The sequence below is a fragment of the Fistularia commersonii genome, chromosome 9, assembly GCF_037954325.1.
Source record: "Fistularia commersonii isolate RoL2024-O1a breed Wild chromosome 9, RoL_Fcom_v1.0, whole genome shotgun sequence".
Lineage (NCBI taxonomy): Eukaryota > Metazoa > Chordata > Actinopteri > Syngnathiformes > Fistulariidae > Fistularia > Fistularia commersonii.
Window position 1 is genome coordinate 1,948,426 of NC_141292.1, and position 22,698 is coordinate 1,971,123.

At 51.1% G+C, this 22,698-nt stretch overlaps 1 long non-coding RNA gene across 1 annotated transcript in view; it reads left to right on the forward strand.

Moving 5' to 3' along the window:
- Nucleotides 1-21,533, forward strand: part of LOC147230910 (uncharacterized) — a 76,688-nt gene extending 55,155 nt beyond the window's left edge. The window contains exon 4 of the long non-coding RNA XR_015106562.1: nt 21,500-21,533. This is a non-coding gene — a long non-coding RNA (uncharacterized LOC147230910). The remainder of the gene's footprint in view (nt 1-21,499) is intronic.
- Nucleotides 21,534-22,698: the final 1,165 nt, after the last annotated feature.

Below are 22,698 nucleotides of genomic sequence, written 5' to 3' on the forward strand. Positions count from 1 at the left end.
GTTTCTCGCTTTGAGCTTCAAACGAATCCAGAGTCGTCTTCTTTTACTCTGGTTTCTTGTTCGTTCATTCTGTCATTGGGCGAGAGGCGGAGCTCACCCTGGCTCCATCACAGATGGACACTATTCACCCCGTCATTCATACATTATACAGACATTCACGTCCGATTGAAACACTTTTCCTCATTCACGCATCATATAGAGATTCAACCATTCACCCTTTCATCCACATGTCAGAAGCATACAGCCATTCATTCACTCATTCTTTTGTTATACAGACCAACAACCTCTCATAAGGGGTCATAAAACCATTCACCCTCTCATTCACGTGTCACGGGAACATACAGCTATTCATTCACGTGCCAGAAGCATAAAGCCATTCATTCACTCATTCATTTGTTCTATAGAGACATGCAGTCATTCATTCATTCATATCTCATTTTGGGATAGAAAATCATTCACCCTCAGCTATTCACTCTTTCATTCGCTCATCCATTCACATGTCCTTTACAGTACAAACATACAACCATTCACCCTTTCATTCACGCGTCAGAAGCATACAGCCATTCATTCACTTGCTCTATCGAGACATTCATTCATTCATATCTCATTTTGGGACAGAAAATCATTCACACCTCTAGACCAGCAGCCATTCACTCTTTCATTCGCTCATCCATTCACATGTCCTTTACAGTACAAAACATACGACCATTCATCCTGTCATTCATGTCATAGAAATATACAGCGATTCATTCAATGGTTATATAGACATACAAACATTCACTCATTTGTTTGCATCTCATAGAGGGACATACAACCATTTACCCACTCATTCATTTGGTATATAGAGACATGCAAACATTAATTTGTATCTCAGAGGGACATACAACCATTCACCCACTCATTCACGTGTCACAGAAACCTACAGCTGTTCATCCCCTCGTTCACTGGTTATATAAAAACAGAACAATTCAGTCATTCATTCAACTGTCATATGCAGGACAACCATTCATATAGTACAAAAAAACGTATTTTCGCATGATGTTTCAGGCTTTTCCTTCTTACCAGAGATGTGTCTATCCGCATATCTATGTGTAGAATAAATTAAAATTCATTTTGGAGCCTTTATTTTTCAAACCTGTATTCATGTACTTCCCGTGTTTGGGGAAAATTGCTAATCAGCGACAAGCGAGCTAAAAATACAAGTAGAAAAAAAAAACAACCGACGTGTAAAAGTATAATCGAAAAACAAAAAAGTCCATATTTACCAACGTAAAAGGAATAAAGCAGTGAGTTATTTTTGGGGTTTCGCATGAAGTTGGAAAGATTTGGGTGAGATTTGGACGGACGTCTCAAGCGCGCCGCGCGTCCATTCGCCTTCTGGATTCGGCGTTTCCATCAACCCTCCCTTGTGTTTCTCCGTCTCCTTCCAGGCGACGCCGGGGGCCCGATTTCGATATTGACGTCCGTAGGTTTTGAACAAGAGCCTTCTTGTTCGCCGACCCCGCCGCCCTGATCGTCATGGAGATTTCTCCCCATTGTCCCCGGCTCGGGAGGGTATTCTGCGTCTACGGCCTGATGTTAATTAGGGAACAATGATTTAATAATTCACGCTCCTCTACCCTGCCCCGCTGACATTGTTCTCAGCCCTGGATCCTCCTCCTCGCCTTCCCTCCCTCCCCCCGGCGTCACCGTCTCAACTTCTCAGCCATGTAACAAATTAAAAATAAAGGAAAAATCACGCCGCCGCGGCGATTCATGACACCAGCGAAGCGCCCGGATTCTCCGTCGACCGGAGGTGACGCTAATAGATACGAACCGCGACGGCGCGCTTGCACGCGTGTGTGTGTGAGTGTGTGTGAAGCCACATGGAAGGACGCAAAACATCAAGACAGGCCTTCCCCGCGCACTGGCGGCCCTCCACGGGTAGGAGGCCGGGACTGGTTTTGAACTGGTTCCCTCACTCGGGGCTAGCCTGGGACCGAAACCCCGCGTCGCCTCTAATTAGGGGAGGCGCCCGGGCGCGGGCATAACACGCCGATGAATAATTAGAATTGGAGGAAATTGTGCAGCCAGGGTGGCAAATCTGGAGGGACAAGTGCTGAAAACAAGGCAAGCGGCATTAAGTCCGCAGTCAGTCAAATCTGTGAACTTGGCCAGCGGCGTTAACACTAGGCCTGTGTGAAGAGGAATAAAGCTCCGGCGCTGGTGGCCGGCCAGATCCGCGCTCAGGCTCCGCCCCCTTCCCCCCCCCCGGGTCGATTAGGAGGGACGAATCTAAAAATGTGGGGCGATAAACGAATCCGCGAATCCGGCGGAGACGAACGCTCGCGCCGAAACCGCACCGGCGGGACGTCGCCCCGACTTCCTCGCCACGAGTGATTGACAGGTTGGCGGCGAACGCCGATCTCGCTTCCAACGCGGAGGAAACCCACGGTGTGCGAACGCTTGAAATATGTCTGGTAAACGGGGGTGAAACGCCATTCCACAGAACACGTCGGGTTTAAGCGACCTTTTGAGGCCGAGTGATGAAGAAAAGCTGAGGTTGTGATGTTAGCGAGCCCCTCCTCCACGCCGCCGCCGCCTCATTATCATGCATGGGGGTCGAGGGTGGCGTGAGAGGGGTGCTCCCGTAGGTCTGGATCGGGGTGGGTAGCGGGAGAGTGACGAGGACATCCGGAGGGGGGGTGGAATCCAAGGACTGCGCCCCGGATGACGAACCCCCCTGACAGCCGACGCGACCGCCCGCTAATTAGCGCTGGCCTTCCCCAGTCGCCAAGGTTGTCCGCCACCCGGGGTCATCTAACACGCCGTCCGCTCCCCCAGCTTGCTCTTTTCTCTGCCAGCTGTGCCACTTTGTCTGGCAGGGTGGGACGCCGCCCGCCCGGTGCCGGCGCGCCGCGGCACGAGCGCGTTAGCGCCGCCGCGCCGCGGCTTCGGAAACAACTCCACGACACATTTGCTATAATAACAGTAACGACGGCGGAGGCTTCGTTTTATTAGGGTTTGCCCTTGACGGCGCCGCTCTCGCCGCGGCCAATAAGAGTTATACGGCCCGCTGGCTTGGCGATCACGGCAGTAAAGTGTCCCATGAGGGGCGGCGTCCAGTAAACCCGCGTCCGTGAACGGGAAGGACGAACGCTCCGTCCGATCGGGAGCGACGGCAAGGTCGGTAGACAAAACGGGATTCGGGAACTTTTTCAGAAACTGGGCTTCCAAAGGAACTCCGATGACGTAGGTGCTCGCTGGAACTCGTAGGCCTTATTTAAAACTTGTTGCGATCGCTGGTCAACTGACTTCTTGCAACGCACAACAAGAGCCACTTCGGTGTGATCACGTGCACCTTAAAGTCCAAGGGAAACCCCTGGAGAAGAGAAAGAGGAAGCTGGTGTCGCATTCATGGACGGTCAGATGGTCGGTGGGTTTTTGTCTTCTCCCGGCATCGCTTCACTGTTTGAAGAACCCCGGTAGCCGTTAGCTTACTCCACTTATTCCTGCCAAAATGTAGATGTTCCTTGCCTCTGAGGAGTAGCAGGCCAGAGGAGCTAGACCTCTTGCTGGCTCCATTTCTGGATCCATTTCGTTCCAAGAAACATCTGCGCAGTGGCTACAACAGCAAGAAATTTCCGGTGATGGGTACGTCTTAGGACCTCCACCAAGAGCCTCCGTCATGAGTTCCGATGAAGAACCTGCCTCGGTTCTAGGAGCCGAGGTCCACGTTCCCCGGTTCCTCTTGCCCTTTCCAAAGTGTAGGCTACTCCTCTGCGCACTCGGACCTTCAGGCTCCTGAGAAAGTGCTAGGAGCGAAAGAGTGAAAGGTGCAATTCCTTGAATGCAGACGATGAAGGCTGCACATTTGAACCTTTGTTTTTCAGGGTGCATCAAGAGGTTCCCCCTCCCGGAGGAGGAGGACGTTACTTCCCGGAGCGCAACCCGACAGTCGCTAGCATTCCCTGAACTCCTCCGTAGCCGGGGCGCCATTAAGAAAACATGCGGTCGAAATAACAAGCGGCCTTTTCGTGTGGAAACGGCGCCGCGAACAAACCCGACCCCCACCTTCCACCCCCTCCGCCGCTCTATCTTTTCCCTTCCCCGATCTTCCGACTCATTTCAACCCGACGCCGCGTTCGTCACTCCGATAGGCGCGGGCGCGCGGGTCAATATGGTCGCCGGGGGTTGGTCGGGGGAGCGAATCCAGAGCCCTCATTAGACGCACCTATTATAACATTTAGGAGTCTTCTCAACGGGAACCTCAGAGCCGAGGGCTTTCAGAAGGTTTCCGTGTCCGCCGCCGCCGCCGCCGCACGTCATATCATTAGCCGGCGAGGGAGGAGCGCCGAGTGTCTCACGTCCCCCCCGCGCCCCTCCTCGCCATCCCAACTCCTCGCTCCTCCACATACATTAGCGTCCTCCATGTCACATTTCATGTGTAGCGGAAGGGGAAACGCGCCGGTTTCCCCGGCTGGATGCGAGCGCAGGGGAGCGGCGGGGGGGAAAAAGCCGAGCCTCTGGCGATCGGAGCCGCGGAGCGCCGTGGCATTAATGGTGATGAGTAGTGATCACGGACTCTGGTCATTAGACTAATAAGATTGTATTTAAATTAGCCAGGGATGTTTTTTTTTTTTCCTTTCCTTTTTATTTTCCGCCCCCCCCCCCCCCAACCCCCCGCCGCCACATCCTCATTTTCATGGCCGCTCACCGAGGTGCACACGTCCACGTCCGACCTCCTCCCGCCGAGTCGCCCTTAACGAACGGGCTAATTAAATTGGGCATTCCTTTCCAATCAGTAATTATTTTCCCTCTGTCAAGCGGAAGAATGTGCGTGTTTTTTTTTTTTTTTTTTTTTTTTGTTAACTCTCTGTTGTTCGGCTTCCGCACCCCTTTCTGTCAGTCACCTTAAGACGGACGTCTGGTTTCCTTCGCCTCCTTCCGCGTCAGGTCACGGGTTTGAACGTATTCCTGCGCCGAATCCCTTTTGCACGGATTCTTATCATCCTGGGTGTTTATGACGAAATGAAAACTTCTTCTTCTTCCTCCCCGTTCGGCTTTTCCCGTCTGTGAATCAACCTTCTTCATCTACTCTCACACCCACTAACTTCATATCCTCTCTCACGACGTCCATAAGTCTTGTCTTTGGTCTTCTTCTCGACCTCCTGCCTCGCAGCTCCACTTTAAGCAACCATCTCCCCGGATCTTCACCACGGTTCGGACATGGTAAGAGTCATGTCCGAACCATCACAGCCATCAGTTTGTCTCGGTCATACATGTCCTGCACCCCTTTGAAAAACTCTTCTTCTTCTTTGGGCTTTTCCCTTCAGGGGTGACCACAGCGAGTCAACCTTCTCCATCTAACCCTAGTCTCTGGATCCTCCTCTCTCACACCAACGACCTTCATATCCTCTCACTATGTCCATCAATCTTCTCGTTGGTCTTCCTCTAGACCTCATCGGTCCACCGATATATTCACTCTCCCTCCTCTGTCCATGACCCAACCATCTCTTCTCTCCAAAACACCTAACCTGTGCTGCCCCTCTGATGGACTCCTTCCTGATGATCTCCATCCTGGTCACTCCCAAAGAGAACCTCAACATCTTCATCTCTGCAACTTCCAGCTCTGCTTCCTGTCTTCTCCACCTTTCTTTTCCCTCTGGCTGATAGTCTTCTATCTCTTCGTACCCCTGACACTTTTCTCCGCCCATTCCGACCTGCTTGAAGCCGCTTCTTTACCTCCTTTCCACGACGCTCTGGACTGTTGATCCTAAGACCACAGACATGTATGACTTCCTGTAAATCTACTCCGCTAAAGGATGCTATTTCTTCAAGCTCACTGCGGTTCCTCTGCAGAACATCAAGAAGCACCTCATCTGACCTTCTTCTATTCATTTGGATTTGAACTGCGAGCGGTCGCTCCACCGTTGATATTGAGCCGTGATCAATACGCCTCGTGTGAACCTCCACCCTCCACCCCCGCCTGGAGCTAAAGGTCTCGTTCTCCGACCGGCGAGACGGTGATGTTTATCTCCCCTGTAATCCCATCAGTTTCCATTATGGCTCGTGATGCTGCACGTGAGTCGTGTTACCGCAGGTAAGGGCGGTGGAAAGGTCTCGGCGGTCGCCGTCTGTGTGTGTGTGTGTGTGTGTGTGTGTGTGTGTGTGTGTGTGTGTGTGTGTGTGTGACGATGCTAGCCGACAGCACAGCTGCGATCTGTGATAATCGTCCGCGCATGAAAAGCCATACTTTCGCCCAATTTCAGGCCAAACCCCTCTCTTTTAGCTTTCGTTTAAAGCCGCACCGTTATTTGGGCAAAGGCAAAAAGCCGCCCCCACCTCTTCCCGCCCCCTCGCCGCCACTTCCACCCCCTGCTCGCTCTCTTTGCCCCCTCCAGTCCCGCCGCCTCGGGCGCTGGTGTGATTTTGCGGGATGACAGTGACCCCGGCAGGGATGGGGTAGGACCTCTCCAGTGCTTTTCCTCTCTGCAAATGTCCAGGGGTGTTTTCGGGGGGTAAGAGGAGGGGGGGGGGGCCGGGGTTTATCGGAGGGCGGTCGCCGGGGGTCGGTTTAGATTGTACCCCCCTCCGCCTCCTCCTCCCTTCGCTGCCCCGTTCATCTCCGCGGTGACCTTGCGTGGCTGCTCTGCCCACCGGGGAGAGCGAGGGAAGGGGAAGTGGAGGGTCATGATCCCTGCGGTGCACGTGTTGGCCCCAGATGCTAACGCAGCCTGACGAGGGTCTATTGGAAACATATTCTCCGGGCCCTCGCCGCTTTAGCCTGCTCTTTTCCTCTTCACTCTGTGCGCTTCTGATGGAGCTGAGCAGCGATAGCTGACCTTTTGCCTGACGCTGAATTGTTGTGCCCCGGCCACCATAGGATCACTGTTTACACGCCCGTGGCTCGGCCGGCGGCGGGCGGGCACGAACGGCCGGACATACAAGTCGCGCCCGCCGTTTCCGTTTGAGCGCTGTGTGAGTCCTTTGTTTCGGCATGTCGGTTGGGTCGGATGTGTTTGTGATCGCTGCTTGTCAGCTGAGTTCTCGCGACCCGCAACAATAGCCGCTTTGGTGTGCGCATCACGTGCACTTCAAGGGCCAAGAGAAACAGCTGAAGAAGAGGTAGAGGGAGCTGCAGTCGGAGGGTATTTATCGTCTGCCGTGGGAAGAGCCCTGCCTTGGACCCCTCGCTCGCTCCGTTTCTGGCTCCGTCTGTCCATTTTGTTCCAAGAAACATCCGACCAATGACGACAATCGTTACACCGCAAGATAACGCAGCTCGACGAGGGTCTATTGGAAACATGGTCCTCGCCACTTTGGCCTGCTCTGACGCCGAATTGTTGTACTCACTGTTTACACGCCCGTGGCTCGGCCGGCGGCGGGTGGACACGCACAGGCGGACATACAAGTCTCGCCCCCTTGTTTCCGTTTGAGCGCTGTGTGAGTCCTTTGTTTCGGCACGTTTCGACGGCGCGAGTTCACCCGGGATGCATCATCAATATATACACCACATGCGGAGGGTTTCCCGAGCATACATATTGGGACCAGACCGTGCCCAACTACAAACGTACCCCATTGTTTGTGACTTTTCTTTTGCTTTTTGTTTGTTTTTCTTGATGCCCCTGCGCGTTCAAAGCGGCGCGCGGGGGGGGGGGGAGGAGGAGCAGCGCGATGCTCCGGGACTCCACGACACTGCTGTAATCTCCCATCTGGAACGAGTAAAAACGGAGACTCTGTATATGCTCAACTCTGCAGCCTTGACAGATTTATACAGCGCGAGCTTGTGTTTCTGGGACTCCGGAGGCAAAGAAAATGTAAACTCCTCGAAACAGTTTATCACGGCGGGAACCGGCGCGCTTTCAAAAGGCCGGGGCTCGTAACCACTTTAGGCGAGAGGTTAGTTGCTCGCGGGGTTTCGGCCGGCGCCACGTACCTTGTCTTGTATGGTTTCAGGTACTCTTTGACGGGTTTCCTCCCCGAGTTTGAGGTCAGAGCTTTAAACTAAGCTCGTGGCGTGTTCATCATCAGGGCCGAGGCGAGAGAACGGCGGTGGCAGGGGGGGGGGCGGGAGGGGGCCGACATCTAACGTGAAGGTTAAGTGACAGGCGGGGCACAATAAGGTCAGCATCGGCGTGTCACCCTTCCAGACCTCTCAGGAACAGAGCGGCAGGAAAAGGCCCAGTCAACTGCTTGCAGATGTGTCCGGACGCATGTTTCACCGGCGAACACGAGGCAGGCGCCGCGCTCCGATTGGTGCCGCCGGTCACTTCTAATCTGCGTCTCGCCGGCGGAGTCAGCCGAGGAGCTCCAGTCCAGACCGAAACTCACTTGACTTTGGCCCCCGACGGGATGCTCGGAAGGAGACCCCGGTACCCTGGCTTGGATTTGTCGTAGCACCAATCAGAGCTTCAAGAAATGAGCCTAAAAGAGTTGCGTTTTTTTACGCTTTTGTCATCTTGGGGTTTTGACCCTCATCGATCACGGAGTTTTGGAGTTTAGTTGGTGCTTCCGCCACGCGAGAAGAAGGTCCTCGGTTGGATTCTCCACCTTTGTGGCATCTCCATGTTCGGATCACTGGTTGGCGGGTCCAGGATGAACCCGCCTCCTGCCTCCCATCGGCCTGAGAGCAGGATCAGCTGTATAGATTATGAAAGAATTATGAATGAATGTTCCTCAATATTATTATAATCATAGTTATTATTATTATCATTATTAATATTATTATTATTGTATTCATTTATTTTTTCTTTTTCTTTCTACATATTTATTCTTCTAGTTTTCATTCATATTTGTTATATTTTATATATATATATATATATATACACATATATATACATGAAATTAAAATAATTATGAAATCGAATTATTAAAATGAATTATATAAAATTATAAGACAAAAAATAAAATATAATATGAAAATATAAATATTATTTATATATAAAAATGTATAATTTCTTTTATTTTTATATATATATATCTATATATCTATACATACATAGATATATATAAAAAAATATGTATATATTTCTAGCACTTTTAGCACTATATATGTATATATAAAAAATTATGTATATATTTTTAGTCTCACAATTTTTTTGTCTTATATCTGTAGCCCAGAGATGCTATTGTTGTATTGTTGTGCTGCGTCCTGCTTTTTAAGGTTGTTTTTGTTTTATTCCACTGAGCCTGAGAGCTGCTATTTCTAAATTTCGTTGCACTAAAATGTTTTGAATCCTTGAAAAATTACCAAAGTGTTGTTTGATAATAGTGACACAAATTCAGTTCTATTATACATATATATATGTATATATATATATATACAGGATTGTTTCAGAAAATTATAATATTGTGATAAAGTTCTTTATCTTCTGTAATGCAATAAAAAAACAAAAAATTACTTTTTCATAATATTCTGATATTTTGAGAGAGGATTTTTGAGTTTTCTTAAGATGTAAACCAAAAAAAAAGCAATATTAAAATGATAAAAGGCTTGCAATATTTCAGTTGATTTGCAATGAATCCAGAACGTGTGACATTTTTGTTTCTGTAACTGCATTACAGAAGATAAAGAACTTTATCACAATATTCAAATTTTCTCAGACACTCCTGTACATGCGTGTGTGTGTGCGAGGTTTTCTAAATTACTTTTCATTTGAATCGTATAAAGGGAGGAGACCCAGGAGCCGCCATCAATGCTGCACTTGCCGTATGTAATTTATGAACACACACACACACACACACACATCCAGCGGCGGCAGATGATGACGATGAAAGGCCAACAATGTGCCGTGACAAACCGTGGCGGTGGTGAGACGTGCAGCTCCTCCAGCTCCTCACGAAGCACTTGAGACAATGAAGATAGCGCTCTGCATGTGGCAACCTTCGCCTTGTTATCTCTGCCGACTGTTTCCCTTCGGCCGCGCGCACGTGAACAGATGAATCTACAGATTGGCGAACTGAAAGGGAATATCCGTCAATATTTTCCTGCGCTGCGTCGTCGTCGTCGTCGTCTCCCCCCGCCCGCCCGCCCGCCGCCTCTCCCCACCCCTTCTCCGAGTCTTGTTTTCGTCTGATTGTGTGCACCTATTGATTGACAACTGGCTCCAGAGCCACTCAGGCCTCTTAAAATACCAGGCCGAGGCTTCGGGTTTCAGGCCCCGGCCTCGGGCCCCGCTATTGTCTGCGTCTGGAAGGCTGGCTCCATTAGCGCCCTGCCCGGCGAGTCCCATTCAGCCGGCTACCCACAGGGCCTGACGGGGCGTTAGCGCTGACAGGAGGAGACAGGTAGACGGCGCAGAGGCCCCGCTAACGCTAACGCCGCTTGCCCGCGGTTCGCCCCGCCCCTTCGGCGTTAGCGTTCTTTTAGCTTCTTGCGCCGTTCGGCGAGGAACCGTAAATACGACTTAGCGGGGAAATGCTAACCGCTCCCTTCCGAGTTGACGTTTTAATCAGGCTGAGTCCACATCCTCCCCGGCCACGTCTCATCCTGAGAATGCGTGTAATGAAATTTGCCCTAAATCACGGACATCAGGCTGGAGGTCCGAAAGGTTAAGAGGAGCAGGGGGTCAGGTCCCATATAACGCTCCCTGGGAGGAATTAAAAGGGAAAGGCTTCCTTTGTCCGAGCCGCCGCGGAGGTCGCGGAGGTCAGGGGGTCGGTGTCGCGAGGAGGGGCGACCCAGGCTGCTTCGCTCTGGCTCGCAACCGCCTCCACCACCACCCCCCCCCCCCCCCCCAAAAAAAAAAAAAAAATCAAAGACAACTCCCCAAAAATTAGCGTTGTTTTTTTTACGGCCAGGGTTCAACAAGGGGCGCGCCGACATGATTCGCCGCGCCCTAATCGGGGTAAAAGGAAGTCGCCGGTGAAGCCTCGCGCACCTCTGGGGTCAGAGGACATTATCGGATACGAGGACGCACCACCCGGGGACAAGGAGTTTCAAGGGGCAAATTGGATTCATGTCAGACCTTCTGCTTATTGATAAAGATGACAGATGCCGGCGAAGGCCCGGCAGACCAGATTCAGACGTTAACGCGGTTAACTGGTCTTTGCTCACAATGCTATTATTCTAAATGGCATTACAGCGGGGATGTGTGGCTGCGAGACATATCGGAGCGCGCCAGCCTCGCATCTCCAAGGCGCCGCTTTCGGGACGGAATAGGTGCGCGGGCTAAGAGGGAACGGCGGCAACTGATTGAGACTAAATAGCCAATTTCGCACTTTTTTTGCCAGTTCCCGGAACCTTCTCAGGAACTAGGCTCTCAGTTCCGCACACAAACAGCATAGGACCTCAGCTCCTAGAGCTTCTTTTAGCTCCTGCTCCGAAGGGATGGGAAGGCATGTGACGTGGGTGCTTGGTGGCGCCCCTAAGCCACGCCTATTACCAGATACTTCTTGTGGTGTACCGTTTTTACAAAGTGTTGCGGTCGCTGGTCGGATGTTTTCTTGCGACAAGCAGCGAGAAACGGAGCAACAAAGAGGTCCGAGCTCTTCTAGCCCGCTACCCCTCAGAGGGGTTTCCAGGGCTCGCAGGGGAACGTCTACATTTTCTCCAAAATGAGTTCGCTAATGGTAGAGTTCTGATAGTCCAAAGTTATCGGTCATAAACGCCGCGGCAGTCCATGGCATCTTCCTCTTCTTCTTGGTTTTGGGTGTGGACCTACCTCGGTCCTGGAAAGCTGAGAAGTTCCCAGCCAATTGAGCCGGTTCTTTTGGTAACTTTCCTTTCTGAAGGTGGCCTAAGGGCCCATTTATGCTCACTTTCTGCTGTCTTGCTTGCTGTCTTTCTTGTGTCCCCACGGACACGTAGCCTAACTCAACCAACGGACCACGAGCACTGGGGGTTGTTGCGGGGGCGGTGTTGTGCGGTATGCTTGAGAAGAAAAAGACATCATGGTGTCAGCGGACTATCTCCGCCCACATGTGCGCAGATCGCCGTAGTCTACTGCGCCTCCTCTTTCTTAGAATGTACATTATCACCAGGTCCTCTTCTGCTGCCATGTTTGTTATGGTCTGAACTCTGAACCCTGCGCTGGTCCTCTAGTGGATGTATGGTTTAAAAACAGTAAAGCACCCGTGGGAAGTATGCAGGGGGCGGTGACGTAGCTGTTTCTGTACGTAGCGTTAGCATAAATAGCCCCTTTCAGAGCCATCCGGGGGGGGGGGGGCAGACGGACGCCACACGGACGCTAGCGGACATTAGCGAAAGCAAAACAGACAGATATCGAACGCTGACCTGAAAGTGAATATAAAACAGCGGGTTGGGCGATGAAAAAGAACGCTCAGACGAACAACAGGAGGAATCAGATAAAATAGTTTGTGTCTGGTCTCGCGTCTTCGGGGCAGATCAAGAGATGTCTGCCGGGTTTACGTGGAGTGACCCTCATTCTCCGCCGTCCATCCCGAGGGCCGCCGCTGCCGGCGTCTATCTCCCCTGCGTCTGCCTCTTACCTCGCTCCCCTTATCAGGCCGTCTGAGCTTGTTGACCCTTACCTGAGCTGGTTAGTCATCCTCCCCAGGCGTCACTAAGGCAATTCCAGGGACGGCCATAAATCAGCGCTGGGGCTCCGCTATCAGCGTGTGGCACATTCAACATCTAAGCAAAGTTTAATGGCGAGCCGTAAACCTTTATGAGTATACCTTTTTTTTTTTTTTTTTTTCTTGCTAACTCTTCCACCGGAGCGTCTCTTCCTGGCAAAAAAAAAAAAAAAAAAAAAAAAAGTCGGTCGCCTTCTTATCGCGCGCCGCCACGTCGCAAAAGACGCCGCAGATCAGCGTCTTTTTCTTTCTTATTTTCCCAGGTACCGACGTCAATTATTTTTTTCTTTTTTTTTTTTATCTGATGGGATTGTTTTGAATTGTCACGGTGGGTCAAAAGCCGTGTTGATAAGAGGTGTGAAAGGTGTGCTTTAAAGAAAAATAGATAGAGTGGAGAAGAAGGAGAAAGAGGAGGAGGAGGAGGGTTACCACCCTGCTTGATTTTTTTTTTTTTTTCCAAAATAAAACACCGGCGCGGGATCTCTTCGCTGCATCTCCTGTTATGGCTGCAGGGGTACCGGGCGAGAAACGCAACTTGTATCATGAAAGAGCCAGATCTTTGTCGCCCTCTCCAACCCTCAGGCGCGATAAAGACGCGCCTGGAATTTCATTCCCGAAAACGAAAACGGCCCAAAAAGATGGACCTGTTTTTCGAGCGCTCCCACTTTGTAAACACAGATAAGAGGTGTGTGTGTGTGTGTGTGTGTTTGGGGGGGTGGGCTGCATTCAACAGCACCAGCATGAAGGACGTTACGTAAGAAACAAAGGTGTCTGTTGTCTTGTGACGATCGGGGGCGGGTGGCGTTGGGCGTTCGGGCGAAGCGGCGCCACGCGGCGCTGCTTTTTAATGAGAGCGTCGACACCGGCGGCGAGCTGATAAGGAAGGAGCGGAGGGGTGGCGGGGTGGGGGGGGCAGACAGACGACAGGAGGTGTGCGAGCGCGGCTGGAGACAGTCTTATCTCGGGACGGTGGCGGGGAGGAGGGAGGAGGGTAGGGAGGCGACTGCAGGCCGCCCTGGCTTCCTCACGCTATGCAGGGAGGGGAGCGAGATGGTGGCGGGGCAATTAGCTGTGAGTCACCGGTCCCGCCGTGGCGTGCTTTGTCGACAGATGCGTGGGACCGGCGCGTGTCCGGGCGGTATCAAAGGTCGGCCCTCGCCTCCTTCGACTTACCTGAGATGCCTCGGCGCCACCTCGCGCGCCCCAAAGCCCATTCCCTCTCTGGGCTTTTAGCTTTAAATCCCCTATCTAGGTTGTGTTTGTGTATGGTAACATTTACGGGGGATATTAAGTCGGCGAGCGAAACATCCATAAAGGAGAGAGATCCATATAGCGCTCTGCTCTGTGTGAGTGTGTGTGTGTGTGTGTGTGTGTGTGTGTGTGAGCGAGGGGGAGGGTGTGCGTGAGGCTCTGGCTCCTAGCTGTCTGCGCCTCACTCCCCGCCGCTCACAGCACACCACATTATTTTTAACCCGCTGCCTCGGAGAGGAAGCAGGAGACGTTTGGGCCTCTGAAGTCCAGCACAATGAGGAATAAGCGCACACACACACACACACATACACACACACAGTCGCCGAGTCGCATAAGTGAGCCAAAACGTCTACACACACACACACACGCGCTTGGCTTGTCATCTGCAAGACCAGTTTTTGTCATCTATCACTACATCGGTACCTACACGTGCACAGACCCCCTCGACACACACACATACACACACACACTGCCGCCACCAGACATCCATCTTCCATCCGGCACGCACACACACACACACACACACACACACACAGAGGAGAATAAACCCCGCCTCTAACCGGCCCTGGTCCCACCGCCGTCCCTGCTGACCCACATCCAGCGGGGGTCATCCCGGGTCAGCGGGCTGCAAATGACCTGATGCTAATTACAGTAAACACCGCCTCGCCGGTGTGTGTGTGTGTGTGCGTGTGTGTGTGTGTGTGTGACCCTGGATGAATGGACGTGGCGGAGCTTTAATTCACGGAAAAGGGTGGCGATCAGGGATGTTTGATTGTCGTGGTCCGGACGGCGGCGGCGGCGGTGGTTTTCCCACCGCACGTCTTGTTTGGTGACACCTGTGGATTCGGGCTCCGCCGTCACATGACTTCCCCCCCGCCGCCCCATGTGACTCCACGTTGTCTAGGTAACCCCCCCCACCCCCCCCTTCCTTCTGCAGAGGCAAAAAGCTCCCATGATGTCTCACCAGGAAGGTGACTGTCTGACTGAGTGGAGCCTTGTAAGTGCTTAACCTCCTGCAGTGCACACACACACACACACACACACACACACACACTCACACACACACACACACACACAGTGAGTGGTTGTATGTCTCTGCATGATGCACGAATGAGTGCATGAGTGAACACTTATGTCTTTTTATGACGTGTGAATGAGTGAGTGAATGGTTGTTTATCTATGATACATGAATGAAAGGGTGAATAGTGGAGTGTCAATGACTTGAATGAGGAAGTGAATAGTTTTGTTTTTATGTGACGCGTGAATGAAAGAGTGAACGGTTGTTTTTCTTTATAACTTTCCAATGAGAGAGTGAATTTTATCCCCTTTGAAAAAAATAAGAAGAATCCAAAGCTCCCATGATGTCTCACCAGGAAGGTGACTGACTGACTGAGTGGAGCCTTGTAAGTGTTTAACCTCCTGCAGTGCACACACACACACACACACACACACACACACACACACACACGTGCATCAACCCAATCACGCAGTCAAGGCAGAAAATCAGATTGACTCAGCCTCTGAAGGCACCGCCATTGAAATCAGATTACGCGTTTGTGTGTGTGTGTGTGAGAGTGTGTGTGTGTGTTGGAGGGGGTCGCTGCTCACAATTTCCAGAAACCACACTCTTTGGCCTTGAAAACACACACCCCTTCTTCTCCGCCTCTCCTCCTCTTCCTCTCTCAGCTGACGTGGGTTCACCCGTCCATCGGCGTGCAGGTCTGAAGGTAATCATCTCCAGGACGTCTCGTCTGGACCTGCGAGATGATGCCGGCGTTGGGGGTCGTCTCAGGTTCCAGCTACGACCCCGGGCCTCGTATCTGGACCCCCCCGCCCCTCGCCCCTCGCCGCTTCGCCGCCCTGGAGCGCGGCCGAGCGCCCCGAGAGCGATGGCGGCGGCGGCGGCGGCCATTGTTCTCCCACTTGAAAGCCGGCGTAGCTTTGTTAGCGTCCTCCTCCTCCTCCTTCTCCGCCGCCGCCGCCGCGGACCTTCATCGTATTCACACGCTGCGCGGTATTTTTAGCCCGTCCGAGTTCATTCCAGTTGTTCCGGCAATTCTTGAGATATCTTTCAGACGCCTCCTCCTCCCCCCCGTCCTCCCGTCGCCGCCTCCTCCATTGTATTTTTAGACAAAAGGTGAAAGATGGCGGACCTGCCTCGGACTTCTGGCGGCTTCTCCTCCGCTCTTTATCGTAGTTTTTGTTTTTAAATAAAGACGCGTTTTGACGAAGTGTCCGTTCACTTTCACTTCGTCCGGGGAGTTGGGGGTTTGGGGGTGACCTCCGGAACTGGAAGGTCCACGTCTCCACAGGACGTGTGAATGACAGGCTGGATGGTTGCATGTCCCCATATGAAATCAGAAAAAATTAGTTTTAAGATAAGAGAAACTTTATAGATCCCCATCGGGGTAACGTAATTTCCGGACGATAAGCCGCGACTTTTTTCACGTAAACAATGATGCGGCTAATATATGGACTTTTTTCTGGGTGGGGGGCTAACGAGCTTCACGCCGCTAAAGCGTTTATCCTCGTCACATCGGACCGATGAAATGATCGGGAAATTCTGAGTCCGTTCAACTCCGACACAGAAGAAGACGACTTAGACGGTTTTAGTGCGCAGGAGGAAGCCGGAGATAGCGATCGGCTAGCCGGTGCGGCTTATACGTTTGGTTGTGAAGGTTTAGGTTTTAGGTCTAAATCCAGATGGTTTGTGAATGAGGGAGTGAATAGTGTGATACGTCCTTGTGACGTGGAAATGAAAGGGTGAATGGTTGTTTGTCTCTATTTGAATCCGGAAGATTCCCGTGTTGCCGTGGAGACAGACGGAGATGTCAAAGATCTCACTGTGAGTGTTGTGAAATCCCGCTCCGTCTCGCGGTCACGTTTGTTTGGACCGAAGCGTCGACGCCAGGAAACGCAGTGATGATTGGCGTAGCCACGACGGTTAGCTAGCTCTAGTTAGCGACACCGCCTACTATCTTTCTTGTGTCGTCCAGGAGAAACCTTGACGCGCTGGATTTGTTTGTTCATGTTCACTAAACTATACATCCATTCATGAGTGCTGTACACTAGGACTTGCCACTTTTTGCACTTTTATCCTGATAACATATTGTTTATTTTCTTTATTTCTTTTTCATTTCATTGAATACTTTTCTGATATTTACATATCTCACTGCTGCACATCATTATGAACAAACCTCCGCGGCACGATTTGCCTTCTGCTCTGCGGGAAATTGAAAAGTCCACTTTTCTTTTTATTCACCCTGTCAATCACGCGTCGTATGAAGACGTGCAAACATTCACCCTCTCATTCACGTGTCCTCTAGATCCATACCTAAAACCTAAAACTCACCCGTTCGGACTTCCCGTGAAGACGTACAACCATTCACCCTCTCATTCACGAGTCATATAAAGACATGCAACCGTTCACCCTCTCATTCACACGTCATCTCGAGACACGCAGCAATTCACCTTCTCATTCACACGTCATTCAGATCCAAACCAAAAACTGTTCACTCACTCATTCAAACCAACCATTCAGCCTTTCATTTGCATGTCATACGAAGGCAAAATGCTAATTACTCCCTCATTCACCCTCTCATTCATCTAGATTCATACGTAAAACTGTCCACTCTCTCCTTCAGACTTCATAGGGAGACATGCAACCATTCACCCTTTCATTTACGTGTCATATTAAGACGTAATAATTCACACGCCATCTACATTCAGACATAAACTCTTTGATTCGCAATTCAAATAGAGGCAAACAACCATTCACCCTTTCATTTACACGTCATACCGTGAGCCCAGAAGGCGTCTCCGCACTTCCGGGCACGTTATTCAAGGAACACATTGAAAATGAGCCGTTTTCCTTCCCGGGAAACGCTGGCGTGCGCCTTGCCGCGGCTTTTGGGCGAATACTTTGCAGAGAACAAAAAAAAAAAAAAAAAAAAAAAAAGAAAATGTCGCCCCGGGACTTGATTTGTTTTCTTCTAGTTAGCTGGTTCTGACAGGGGTAAAGATGGAGCGAGGTGGTGGGGGTTCAAGTCCCAGCTCCGCCGGTCCATGTTGGGGCGACCGTGTTTCATTTCCTGGTGCCTGCCTCGCCCCCCCGGACCCCCTTTTTAAATAGCATTACCTGTTGAAGCCAGTTAAATCACCTACAGGATGATTAGAGGGCCGCTCGCCGAGCCCGGCCCGGGCTAACAAAGCGGGGACTAGCCTTTAATTCAATTTATCTTTATAAACACACACATCTGCCTCTGATTTGCCACAAATTTTCGAGATGTCTTTTTACTGCTCTGACAGGAACGTTTGGCCTCAATTTACTCGCTCGCTGGAATGGCGCTCCCCCGGCCCCGGAGCCGCGCGGCGTACCTGGATATTGATCATTTCGCTCATAATAAGTGAGTGCTGCATAAAACAGTACATAAAATATGGCCCTAATGGTGCATTAATGACCGGGATCAAACGACGGCCGTATTAGCCTGGATAATATAAATTTCCAGGGTCAGTTCATGGTTAATGAGGGTATATGTTTTATGAATGTTTCGGAACGGATACGGAGAACCTTAATTTTGACGAACGAGCGCCCCTTTGCCATCTGCGATTCAGAAATCTTATAGTCCCTCGTCTGCCCGGCCTTTGTAGCGGGAAGGCAACGCATCGCGCGTTGCTGCGATACGTCTGGCAACCGTCCCGGGCTTAAGGTTAGCGTCTGGAGCGCAGCTTTGCTAGCGCCGTGAGACGGGAAGGGGCGAGGAAGCCCTCGGAGATACGCGGCGTGGGCGTCCAGAAGACAAAAAGAACACTTGAAAGCTACACGGTGTCGCCGTCTGGTATCCAAGGAAGTGAAAGGAGCAGATGGGTCCTGGGGGACATCCGTTGCCCGGGTCACCGCGCTAGCCATTGTCGCCGGCAGACTGCCATCTCGGCATTCTCAGGTCGTGTTCTGGAAGTGCGGGGGGTCGGGGTTGGGGTTGGGGGGCGGGGGGTCGTGCCCCTTCACCTCCAACCCCCCCTCCGATGAGAGGACGTGATGCAATTACAACCATTTAGCTCAGGAGCCGCCGCGGAGCTGACAAGTAGGCTGGAGTCTGGGTCCCAGCCAGACAAGGGCGGCGGCCCGCGGAGCTCGGAGACGATTGGCCGGTCGCTGGGATGGATTTTTGTCAGTCCCCTAGATGTAGGTCGTCGTTTGTGAGGGCGCGTCAGAAGGTGACCTTCAGTGAAGGGGCATCGGGGCCTGCAAGGCCTTCTCTGCTGGCCTAAAAACTATCTGAATCCTTATTGTAATAATTCCAAATGGTCTGTCCGCTTCCTTTCATAGCTCTTTCCCTGGGCTGCCGCTTCCAGACAGGTATTTTCAACTCCAAGCATTTAACCAATCACATTTCAGCCATTATTTGTTGCCAGGCAGGGTGTCAGAGTTAAAGAAATTAGCCCAGAGGCCTTCTAGAAGGGTACGGCTACGTCAGCGTGTCACACACCCTTCGGTTGGATAGTCAGAGAGTGTACTAGCCGCAGCTAGCAGGCTGCATCTGTAGCGAGCCGCACAAACACAAATATAGTTGTGTTGATACAATAGCTACTTTGTCAACCCATGATGGCTGAAAGGAGGGGAGAAATTGATGTGGTTGCGGATTAATTGTCAAAGCCATTTTCAAGACGGTCTTTTCAAGAAAAGCAGGACATCGTTAAAAAGATCGGGCAGCTAGCGGGCCTGTTACAGTGACGAAAAGTGTTTGTCAGTCACTTTAAGTCCGCTAACGGTGAGTAGTATGGCCTCTTTAAGGTCAGCTCACTTGCGCAGAGCTAGCTTAAATTTGCTGACGCGGGAGAAGCACTGACGACGGAATATCCGTCGCCGATGAGTCCTCTTTCGCGCTATTTTATAAGGGGTCGTGACCTCGTGCAGCTCGAGGCTTCCAAGATGGCCGCGTCCGGAGCGTCCGCCGGAAACCGCACGCTCGGATGCGAAAAGCCGCGGCGCGATATCGCGAGCGAGCCGCAGATCGTTAAGCGCCGCTATCAGCGGATGCATGGAAGGATGGACGCGGAAGAAGACGTGTAACGAATCCTTGCAGCTTTGAGGAAGATAAGCATCATTTATCACTGAGAGTGCTGCTGGCCCATTAACAACCACGGCTCCATTAGCACTATCTACAAAGCTTTTACAATGCCTTGTCTGCCCACATCTTTACGTTCCTGTGAGGAACTCATTAAACATTGTTTGTGTGAGAGGGGCGCAGCTCGTCTAGCAGCCGGCCAGCGTCCCCTGGGGTGCCAGCGGCGATATCGGACCTTCGGACCGCTAGAAACAAGCGATCCGCCGCCGAGTTTTGAGGATAACATCCGCGCGGCAACAGAGGTGTTTCGTCCGACGGTGTGACTTTACACCGATTTGCCTGCTGCTCAAAACATCTGATCAGAATTAGCCTAAATGGCAACAGATGTTTGTCTGTATGTTTGTGCGTACTGTATGTCTCGGCGAACATACATTAGCAATTATTTTAGCATTAGCCAACAGATGTACATGTGGATTCTTACATGTATGTTTCGGTAAACATACATTCATATCCTTTATGGCATTAGCTAACAGATATACACGTGCATGCCAACATTTATATCTCAGGGAACATGTTAGCATCTTTCATAGCATTAGCCAACATGTTTGTTGAAAAGTATGTCTCAGTGAACATACAGTAGCACTCTCATAGCATTAGCCAACAGATGTACATATCTATGTTTACATGTATGTCTCAGTGAACACAGACTAGCATATTATATAGCATTAGCCAACAGATGTACAAGTGTATGCTTACATGTATGTTTCAGTGAACATACATTAGCATCATTTATAGCATTAGCCAACAGATAAACATGTGTTTGTTTACAAGTATACCTCAGTGAACATACATTAGCATATTTTATAGAATTAGCCAACAGATGTACATACGTATGTTAACATGTATGTCTCAGTGAACAAACACTAGCATCTGTTATAGCATTAGCCTACACATATGTGAGTATGTTTACATGTATGTCTTAGTGAACATACATTAGCATCTTTTATAGCATTGGCCAAAAGATGCATGTGTTTGTTTGTACATATGTTTTAGTGAGCACACATTAGCATTAGCACTAGCAACGACATTCCGCAAACAACAACGAATCAAGCTTTCTGGGAGCTTCTTCATTTTGGTTGCCGCCTTCAGGGGTCTCCACAGCCAATCACCTGCCTCCAACTAACCTTCTCCTCTGCATCCTCTCTTCTCACACCGACTAACCTCTTCCCCTCCATCCATAAACCTCCTCTCTGGTCTTTGTCTGGACCTCCTGCCTGGCATATCCAACCTCACCATCCTTCTACCCAGATCCTCACCATCCCTCCTCTGTCCACGTCCAAACCATCTCAGCCTGACTGTATCTCCTGAACATCTAACACGTGCTGTTTCTCTTACTGTCTCATTCCTGATCCCATCGTCCTCGGTGTCACCATGGCTACTCTTCACCTCCACCTTCTACACCTTTCATACTCTTACGTGCCAACCTTCTTGCACATGTTTCTCCACCCTCTTTATTTGCTCTGGACTGTTGATCCTCGGTACTTAAAGTCCTCCAACTTCTTCATCTCCGGCCTCGCAGCCTCACCGTTCCACTCGGGCCCCTCTGGTTCACGTATCTTGTGGTCATACATGTCTTGTGTCTTCACTCCCCTCCTCTCCAGGTCCTACCTCCACCTCCCCAGATGTCCCTGCACCTGCTCCCTGCTCCCACGAGACATCACAGTGTCTTCTGCAAGGCTAATCCACACTATCTCGAGCAGTTTCTTCTCATCTGGACGGCGATGAAGACGCGGAGCGAGGGATTCGGCGCTAACCCGTTAAAATGAATGGTACGTCCCGTCTACTCGTGTCACACTCAGTGAAGGAACCCACAGATTTGCAACCCTTCCTGTTGACGAAAGGAATAGGAAACCTTCTAAAGCGAAGGGTTAGAACATTGATTTCCATACGACCTTTTTCTCTGACGGAGGAGGCGGGGTTTTTGCGAGTAGCGGGCGAGGGGGTTGGGGATGAAGCTGGAGCAGAAGATGAAGACAGTTATGTTTGTATGAAGAGACACTGGAGTTCATTGTCCTCCACATTTCCTGTGCCCACCCTCCCCTCGCCTCCCCGCCAACATAAAATGACCCCCTTCTCAATCTGGAGAGGTATCTCCAACCATGAATGTATGCACACCCACACACACACACACACACACACACACACACACACACACACACAGTGCATCCTGAGCAGACATACTCGCACACATCCTCCCCTCCCGATCGGATGACATCATTAACAATCATTACGGGGACACCAGGAAGTGCAGGGATCGGAGTCTGGCTGCAGGAGATCAGGTTAGCCTGCCGGGTGGGGGCGGGGGGGCAAACCCTGAAACTGCTCCACCTCTGGATTTTGTCAATCCCACACACACACACACACACACACACACACACACACATGTTTCCAACAGATACGGGGCTTTGTGGGTTTTGCGGCCTGGGTTGTGATTTTCGGGGCGTCTCGGTAGCTGTGCTCGTGTCATGCTAACCGCGGCGCCGTCGGAGGCCGCGCTGCCGGGGGGGGGGACGCAGAGCGACAACAACAAGAGTGTGTGTGTGTGTGTTAGCCCTGTATGTGATCAGTGGTTCAGAAGCTAGGAGAAAAAAATGACTCCTTGCTGGAGCACACACACACACACACACACACCAGCAGCTTATGTGTGTGTGTGTAAAACCAATAAGTTAGCAATATTCATTCATTCATTAATTCATGCATCGGCACCACAGCCCTCAGGGTCAGGGGTCAGGGATGGGGGATGGAGGGGGGCTATCTCTGCTGTGATTGGGCGAGAGGCAGGGTTCAATCTTGACTGAAA